This window comes from Penaeus monodon, chromosome 1 (genome assembly GCF_015228065.2).
Source record: "Penaeus monodon isolate SGIC_2016 chromosome 1, NSTDA_Pmon_1, whole genome shotgun sequence".
In the NCBI taxonomy this organism is placed as follows: Eukaryota; Metazoa; Arthropoda; class Malacostraca; order Decapoda; family Penaeidae; genus Penaeus; species Penaeus monodon.
In genome coordinates, this window is record NC_051386.1 from 49,303,974 (window position 1) to 49,313,743 (window position 9,770).

Sequence of the window (9,770 nt, forward strand, 5' to 3'; positions counted from 1 at the left end):
ATTATTTTGGGACATTTTTCCCTGCAAACGTACAAAAAGCTTCAAAACAGAAAAAAGAATGTCCCAGATATCACTGTACTCAAATCGTTACGTTTTGGGCCCGGGGCGTTTCGCCCCGTTTGGATGGACCCGGGGGGAAAAATAAAGGGGTCGTTGAAGTTCCTTTTCAGTGTCTTTAATCTGACATCATGAAGAGCATCGTCCTTGCTCTGGCTGTTCTCGGCTTCGCCTACGTCAGGTGAGTTCAAAGAGGGAAAAGGGGGTTTTAAAACCCCCAAAATTAGTCCGGTTTATATAAACAAAAAAATCCCAATTTACAGAAGAAATTCCCTTTTGGTTAAATTACTAAAAACCGTCCCCCTTAAATAACGTTTTTGGGTTCATATAAAAAAAAAAAAAAAAAAAATAAAAAAAAAAAAAAAAAAAAAAAAAAATATATATATATATATATATATATATATATATATAATATATATATATATATATATTTTATAAAATATATTATATTCTCCCCCCCGCCCCCAAAACCCAGCCATGGTTCGCTGCGGCCCTTTTGTCCCCGGGCTGAAAACACGGAATGGAGGTGGGACAGCTGCCCCAAATCGTCATCACCCATTTTCGAAAAACCACAAAACCCGTTTCAAAACCCCGCACCAAAAAGGGTTTGGGGTTTCTTGCATTTTTCCCCACGTGGGCCCGATGAGTGAAGGGTTTTTTTTAAAAAGCTTTGGGAATTTTTTCATAGTTTAACAAGCAGGGGTTACTTCATTCTTTGTCCGTTTTTCCTTTTTGCCCGGGGCCCCAAATTTTTTTTTTTTCCTTGTTGATTTCCCGTCTCCGTTCTAGTTACTGATCCCTTTTGTTCTTTATGAATTCCCTGGGAGAACAGTATATTTTTATATCTCTATCCCTATCTTTCTATAATGTTCCCTTTATCGATTTTATTCATCTATCAATCAGCCCTTTTCTATACTGTCTGTCTATCTGCCTGTCTATCTGAACCTGGGATAGTGTTTTTCCTAGCTATATTTTTTTTTAAAAAAAAGAAGAAATTGGGCCATGAAATGACGACATTGGGGCGGGACAAAAAATTTTTTTTTCCCAAAACAGCATTATTTTTGGGGGAACTCTCACCATTGGGGAAAAAACTTGACATCTTAAAACAGCCAAAACCCCTTTTTAAAAATTCCCCCCAGCAAATTTTTTAAAAAATCTTAATGTTCACAGTTCAAAAGAGATGACAAACAACATGGATCTGTGGTCAACAGTCAACAATGCAACGGTTGGCTCCTACCTCTGCCAGAACGTGGGAAAATTATCCACAAAAAATACGTAAGGGAAAAACCAAAGATTTTCTCTTTTATTCTTTTTTCCCCTGATTTATCTTAATATTTTGCCTCAAAACCTTCATCCCCATAAAAAATGTTTTGCTTCCCCCACCCCGGGGGTCCCGCCTACTACAGAGGGGCGGCCCGGGCCCCCGGGGGGTACGGGCCCGGGCCCCGACTCCCCCAAAAGATGCGTGCTGTTTTCCAGGGAGAACCCCAGACTGCATCTCCCAAATGAAAGGGGTGTTTAAAGGGCCAAATCTGAACATCAGCCATGGGAAATTTTTTTCCGTTTCCCCTTAAACAAAGACTTACCCTTTGTGACTGATGTAAACAATAAACAGGCGCTGACAAATCTCTGAATGTAACTGTTGGAAACCTATGATGGATGCCACCCAATTCAGCATGTTATTTAATACCGAATGTATACTCTACCTGAGAATAGTAAAGAGACTGTTATACCAAATAAAAGGTTTACGGGAGAAACCCAAAAGGAAAAACCCCAACTTACAACGGGAAAATTTTTGGGAAACATTTTAAAAAACAACAAATTTTACGTAAAGCGTACATACATGGCCCCAAGTCTGTTATCACCCCATAAGTTACGCTGCCGGGGAAAATGTTCCCCTGACGCCTTGGGAAACCCTTCTTTTCCTTTTTTGTTTTTTTTGTCTCCCCTCTTCTACAGTTTGAATGACCTTTTCTCCTCTTTTATCTTGTCCTGGCAATCCACTTTCACATTTTGATTAAAAAAAAACGATGGAAGAAACCACCCTTTTCCCCCCTGGAATTTTCTATTTCCCGGGTTTTAATTCTGTTCGTAGGTTTTAATTATGATCGTCTTCTTTTTTTATTTATTTTTTTTCTAAACCCGTTTGTAAATGGTCTAAATTCATAAGCGCAGTCATCTCTAATTCTCTAATCTCTAATTCTCTTATTCTGCATCGCTCATATGTTTCAAAATATTTAATCTTCAAGACTGTATGAACACTGATTTTTTTTTTTCTAATGATCAAGTTTTATTGGTCATAACGTTTCCCTTAAAGTTTCCCTCCATAATTTAATATTCTAAAAAATGAAAAAGAAAATTTTTTAAAAAAACCTTAGCATTTTTTATGTAAAATTGCATTTAAGAGACGTAGCATTTCCAATTGTTTTATCACAAAAATACACACAAAAATTTGTAAATAGATTAAGGAGATTCATTTTTCCATTAGCTGCTTTAAAAGTGGGTACGACTTGTATGATTAATATATGTATATATATATATTAAAATTTTAAAATATCTTAAAATAATATAATATATAATTTATTTCTGTCTCTATCTATCTTTTATCTTCTCTCTCTCTATATTTATATTTCTATCTATTTCTATCTATCCCATTTTACTATCTATCCATCTATCTAAACTATATATATATAAAATTATATTTTAATATATATATATATGTATAATATTACATGTGTGTGGTGTGGGTGTGTGTGTGTGTGTGTGTGTGTGTGTGTGTGTGTGGTGTGTGTGTGGGTGTGTGTGTGTGTGTGTTGGTTGTGTGTGTATATTAATATATATATAAATATTAATAATATATATATTATATTAAAACATATAATATATTTTATATTTTATATAATATATTTTGTAATATTTATACTATTATGTATTACATACAATAATTATATTATGTATATGGGATAATATATAAATTTTGTGGTGTGTGGGTGTGTGGGTGTGTGTGTGTGTGTGTGTTTGTGATTCATTTCGGTTTTTCATTGTCTGAAAAGGATCTCGTAAAGTTCGAAAAAGCCATGATTCCCTCTTCTTTCTTACTGTGGTTTTTTCCTTTTCAAAATAACACCCCACACACACAACCCCCACACACACCCACACAAAACACACACACACCCACACACACACATACACACACCACACACACACATATTAAAATTTTTTATATATATATATTTATATATAAAATATATATTTTATATAAAATATACAATTTTAAAATACATATATATACCATAAAATATATATTTAAAATTTTATATATAAATATTATTAATATATTTTATTTACATATATATATTATATATATTTTATTTATATAAAAATTTATTATATATTTGTGTGGGGTTGTGTGTGTTTGTGGGTGTGGGGTTTTTGTGTTTTGTGTGGTGTTTTGTTGATATATATTATAAAAAAAAAATAAAAATTTTTAAAAATTTTTATATATATTTTATTTTATATATATTTTATATATGGGGTTGTGGGGTTGTGTGGGGTGTGTGTGTGTTTTGGGTTGTGTGTGGGGTGTGTTTTGGGGTAATATATATAATATAATATATATATATATATATATATATATACATATATGTATTCTTTATAAATAAAGTTTTATATATATAATATATATATACATATATATAATTATTATATAAATAATATTTTATAATATATATGTGGGGTGTGTGTGGGGTGTGTGTGTGTGTGTGTGTGTGTGTGGGTGTTGTTTAAAGTTTATATTGTATATATGTAAAATTTGGGGGAATATATATATTAACCCCCTATATGTATTTTTAAATTTTTTAAAATATTATAATATATATATATATTATATATATATAAAATTATTATCATAAAATAGAATGATATTAAAATATATATTTTATAAAATATATATAATATATTATATAAAATATATATATTAAAAATTTTATATAATATAAAATACAGGATATATTTCATATATCTTTTACATATAGATAGTATAATATTATATTTTATAATATTTTAATATATATATATAAATTAAGGGAAATTTCTCACACAATGTACATAACAACAGGGTATATATATAAAAGATTAAAAATACATATTTTATAAAAATTTAATTTTTGTGTGTGTGGGGTGTGTGTGTGTGACATTTCCCTATTTTTTATGTGTGTGTGGTGTAAAAATAGAAATGTGTGGTGAGTGTGTTTTGGGGGTGGGGTGGTTGTGCGTGTGTGAATTATTTTATATATATTATATATAATAATATATTATTAAAATATAAAAAAAAATATATAGTATATTTTTTATTTTTTTTTTTTTTTTTTTTTTTTGGGGGGGGGTGGGGTGTGTTGTGTGGTGTGTGTGGAGGTTGGGTGTGTGTTTTGTGTGTGTTTGGGTGTTTAAAACCTATGGGTGTATATAAAATATAAATATATATATTTCATATATATATACAAGGGATTTTATATATGTTTTATATAAGGGGTATATATATATATTATATAAAATATAAAATATATATAATATATATATATTTCCACAATTTAAAGTTTCCCCGGGGGAAAAGGGGGGTCCCTTTTTGAAAACAGGGGGACCAGGGGGCGTAGGAAAAAAAATACATTATGCGCATGTTTTAAATTTTTTTTAGCTTGGGCGGACATCAAAAGGAGTCCGTCCCCCGGGAAACTGCATAAGCCAAAAAGAAAAAAATTTGGAAACCATGGGACCTTATGGTCTTAGTCCCTGTCTAAAAAGAGATATGACAGGGGTTGGGTTTTTTGACTTTTGGCTTTTTGAAAAAAATTTTTATGTTATTTATGTTGAGATTTAACATAGTCCCAAAAAATATGTTTTTCCCTTTCAAACATTAATAAAAAAAGGGGCCAAAAATATGACACCAAATATTTTATATAATGTTTGTTAAAAAGGGGAGGGCCCGTTTCCCCTAACATTTGCTCCCGTGATACCCCGAAAAAGCACTTGCCCAAAAGGGTTGGGGCCCAGCGGGGTTCCCTTTTCTGTGCCACCGTTTGGTTGTTGAAAAATAAAAAAGGAATTTTTCCCCATAATTTTAGCGTTTTTTAGATTGCACACTGTCGTATTTTCCCAAAAAAACTGTTTGTACAAAAAATCCTTTTTTTCTTTTAAAGGGAAAGTTTCTAAAACAATGACTACGTCCCAAAAATGGGAAATTTTAACATATTATAATTATATATATTAAAATATTATATATATATATAATTTTATATATTTTATTATATTTATAATAATATATATATTAAAATATATATAACATATAAAACACATATGTACATATAATTACAACATTTGGAATGTAAAATGTAAAAATGTCCCTGTATATGTATATTTATAATAAATATTATATATATATTATATATTATATATATATTTTAAAATATAATACATATTAAAAATAAATATATATACATATAAAAAACATATATATAATAAATAATAATATATGTATATATATAAAGTAATAAGTGTCTTAAAACATATATAAGTATATATATATATATATATAAAATAATATATAATTATTATATATTTTGGGGATATAAAGTAAAGCATGCATGCACACAACACACCCCCACACACACCACACAACAACCACATACACACACCCCACACACACACCACACACACACACACACACACACACACCACACACACACACACACACACCACACCGCGGCGGCGGGGCGCCAAAAAAACATATACAACAAAAAGTTCATACCCACTTTTTCATCAACATAACCCCTCAATGCACTGACCAAACAACCATATCGCTGTTGCTAAGCCCGGGTTTCCCTATAGAGGGGGGTTTTTTTGTTCTTTTTAAGTCCCTTGTAGGGTAATTACCACAGCGTTTCCCCGCCTTTTGGGCAAAGACTTCAGAATTCCCCCACCATTAAGGTCTTTCTGTTTACTTTTAAACCCCCCTAGGTTTTCTTCGGTTTGGGTCAGGCTAGTATTAATGGGGTTTTTATTATCATTATTATCCTATAATTATTATATATATATATATATATTTTTATATATATAATTTTAAAATAATATTTAATAATCTATTAAAATTTATTTATATACCTACATAATGTATAATAATTTTTTTTTTTTGGAGACCTTTCTTTCCCTTTTGTCTCTTTTTTTCTCTCTCTCTCTCTCTCTCTCTCTCTCTCTTCCCTTCCCCTCCTTCCCCTCCTCTCTTCTCTCTCTCTCTCCCCCTCCTTTTTCTCTCTTCTCCCCTCTCTTCCACACACCACCAAAGCTTTCTTTACTTTCAGTTTTAAATTTCAGTGAGTCCCCAGTTGGGATCATATGATTGTCGCCAAAATAAAAGGGTTTCAGCCCAAAAATATATCAGAAAAAAGATTTAATTATAGCACCCGAGCTGTAAAATCCCGTAGCCGACCGTGTAATCTTCCCCCTTTTAAAAAGTCAGTTTGAAATAAATTAGCATTATATCTCTCCTCCAGCGGCCAGGGCGAAACCCCTGGTGTCGCCCGCGCCCCCTTTGTTTTCCCTCCTCGTACGCTGATTTGGGTGGTCTTTGGGGGGAAATCCCCGGGGGTTTAACAAACACCCCACTGCCCCCAGCCACCCAGTGGGAAAATGGCATTCATTCGGGGAGGGAAGGAAAGTCGCTTGTCATCCGTTCTGTGTCAGATTTCATCAGAATATGAAAAAAATAAAGGGTTTTTTTTCTTTTTTTTTTTTTTATTTTCCTTCATCTTGCTGACTTAGTTTAAATTTCCCCCTTTTCCATTCCTTTTCTTTCGGGTTTAAATTTTCCCAACTAAGGGGTTTTTTTCTTTCACTCGGAGGGCTGTTGGGGTTTTTTTATACTTTGCATCTATAGAATGGCTTATGGGGTTCGTTTATCTCTGGGTTTTGGTTTTCAGAATAATATTTTTATTGTAAATTTTTTTTTTTCTGCAAAAAAAAACCCCCAAAAATAGAGGGGTGAAACCCTGTTTTTCACTTCGTTTGATCTTTCCCTTTTTTTATCACTTAATGATATGACGAACGACATGGGGCTTGTGGTCAACCGCCCAACAACGCCACGGTCGGCCAGTACATCGCAAAAAACCTTTTTTTCGCACTTTAAATTTTTTCAAACCCCAATTTATACGAACAAAGAAAATTTTTTTCCCCCTTTCTGTAAAGGTCGGCCATTTTCATCAGTATCCCAAAAAAATATTTAAAAAATGCCTCAAAAAACCATTAAAAAAGCTTTTCTAGATTTAAAAAACACCCGCCTCATTAAGATTTCTTCAACCTCCCCCACAGGGTTTTACGCCTACCCACGAGTTTGCGGGGGGACCCTGGGGGGTCCCCGGGGGCCGGTTCCCCAAAAGAAAGCTGTCTGCGATAGGGGGCGCAAAAAGCACTGCATCTCGAAAAAGAAATGCGGGGGGGGAGTGTGAAATTTATTCCTTTATTTTTCCCCCATATAAACCGTTTTAAAATTGTTGTGAACAATATAAAGAAGGCCCCTTTTTAAAGGTTTTCTTTTTTCTACTGTTTTTCCCGTTTTCAAGGCATCTGGTGAAAAGGGGTTCTGCGGTTTTCGAAAGAAGAGGGGGAATTGGGGATTTTTAAAGAAAATTTTTTCACCCCCCCTTTTTTTACCAAAAAAGGATACTTAAGGGGCAAGGGGAGGTCTTTTTGGAATAAAGGGAAAAAAGGTTTAAAAAGCGGGATTGGGAATTTTTTTTTTTTCTATAGACCTCCATTGTTTGTATAAAGACTGTGTTTGTGTGTGTTTTGTGATATATATATATATTATATAAAATTTTAAAATATATATATATATATATATATATATATATATATGAAAATAAGCTTAGATTACATCACATCGCAGTACCGTTGGTCCCTTGCTGTGTTTTTTTTTTCCTCCTTGTTTCCCTTTTTTGGGTTTTTTAATTGTCGTCAAAACCCCCAAAAAAGTTATTCTTAAGAATCGTCAGCTGGAATAGAGAATTTTTTGAGATGAAGCCCGTCTTCCCGGGAGGTACTGTCTTTCACATAATTAACACGATTTAAAAAACGGTTTCAAAATGTCAACCCATCAATTTTAAAGTCGGGAAGGGCCGGGCAAAATTTTTCCATCAAGGTCCTTTTAAAAAAAATTTAATGTTAAAAAAATGTTACCGGGCTGATGTGGGTAAATAATATATTTTATATACATTTATAAAATATATTATATATTATATATTTTATATATATATATATTATATATATATATATCCCCAAAGTATGTGTGTGTGTGTGGGTTTTTTGTGGGTGTGTGGGGTGTGTGTGTGTGTGTGTGTGTGTGTTTGTGTGGTGGGGTGTGTTGGTGTGTGTGTTTTTGTAAAGTGTGTGTTTGATACATATACATGCATGGGATACACACCCCACACACCACACACACCACACAACACACACACACCCTAATATATAATATATATAATATTATATTATAAATATATATATTACATATATTATATATAATTAAAACCCTTTATTATAAAGTAATATTAAATTTTATAGTATCGTATATATATTATATATTAAAATATATATATATTAAAATATATAAAAGAGATTTAGAGAGGGGAGAGGAGAGTGCGTGCGGCGTGCGTCGGGCGTGCGTGGGGTGTTGTTTTTTTGTTTTGTGGTTTTGTGTGTGTGTGTTTTGGGGGTGTCCGCATGCGCGCGTGCGTGCGTGTGGGTATGCTCATATGGGAAAAATTTCCACACACCAGTTTTATTTAAAACTCTTTTTACTGTATATTTTAAGAAAAAAAACGTGCGAAAAGGAAAAATAGGGTGAACAGCAAAAAAAAAAAAACGATGGACTACGGGAAAAAAAACGATTTTTGAGCACGTGTACCTTTGTACCCAAGCGGGAAAGAACCCACAGGATACATGGCACGCCAAAGTAAGGAAGAAAAACTCTCATATAAGATGGGGATTCCTCTAGTCCTCTCCCAGCACCACGAAGGCCGTCATCCTAGCACTGGCTGCCTTTGGCGTCGCTTATGTCAGGTTTGTCATGAAGAAAGAAAGACAGGTTGAGTGAAGAGGTTTTTTGAGAAGTTTAGGGACGTGCTTGTGAAGGCTGAAACTGTGTCCACCCTTCCTAATTTTTTTTTTCTCCTTTAGATGTCCCATAACAGACGGGGTAGTACGAACCCCACGATAGATATTAGAGTTTGTAAATTGTAACTTGGGTTTTGATTTAATATTGCTTTATCATGGCCGGTAATTAAGTTATTAAGAAAATTTCTGAATGAATAACCCCAAAAAAATTCTCCAAACCGCGCGGCCCGGGGGACCATGGTCCGCTGGGCCCTCTTCGTGTCCTCCTCGCCCGCTGACGTCTACGACTGGGCCCCAAGTCAAAAACCGCTGCACCCAAAAAAGGGGGGGGGGGGAGTTGTTTTTAAAAACCCTGTATATTTATTCTTCCCCAAATTTAAACTGGATTTTGAGCGTTTGGTCGAAAAAGCTAAAAAAGGGAATTTTTTTTTTTTTTTCCTTTTTTTTTCTTTTTTTTTTTCTTTCTTTCTCTTTTCTCTCTTTTTTCTCTCTCCTCCCACTGCAGGTCCAGAAATTCCGGGAAAGATAGATTTTTTGTCACTTTTGTCACATTT

At 33.3% G+C, this 9,770-nt stretch overlaps 1 pseudogene; it reads left to right on the forward strand.

Annotated features, from left to right (window-relative positions):
* The first annotated feature begins 188 nt into the window (after nucleotides 1-188).
* Nucleotides 189-9,770, forward strand: part of LOC119573483 — a 15,301-nt pseudogene continuing 5,719 nt past the window's right edge.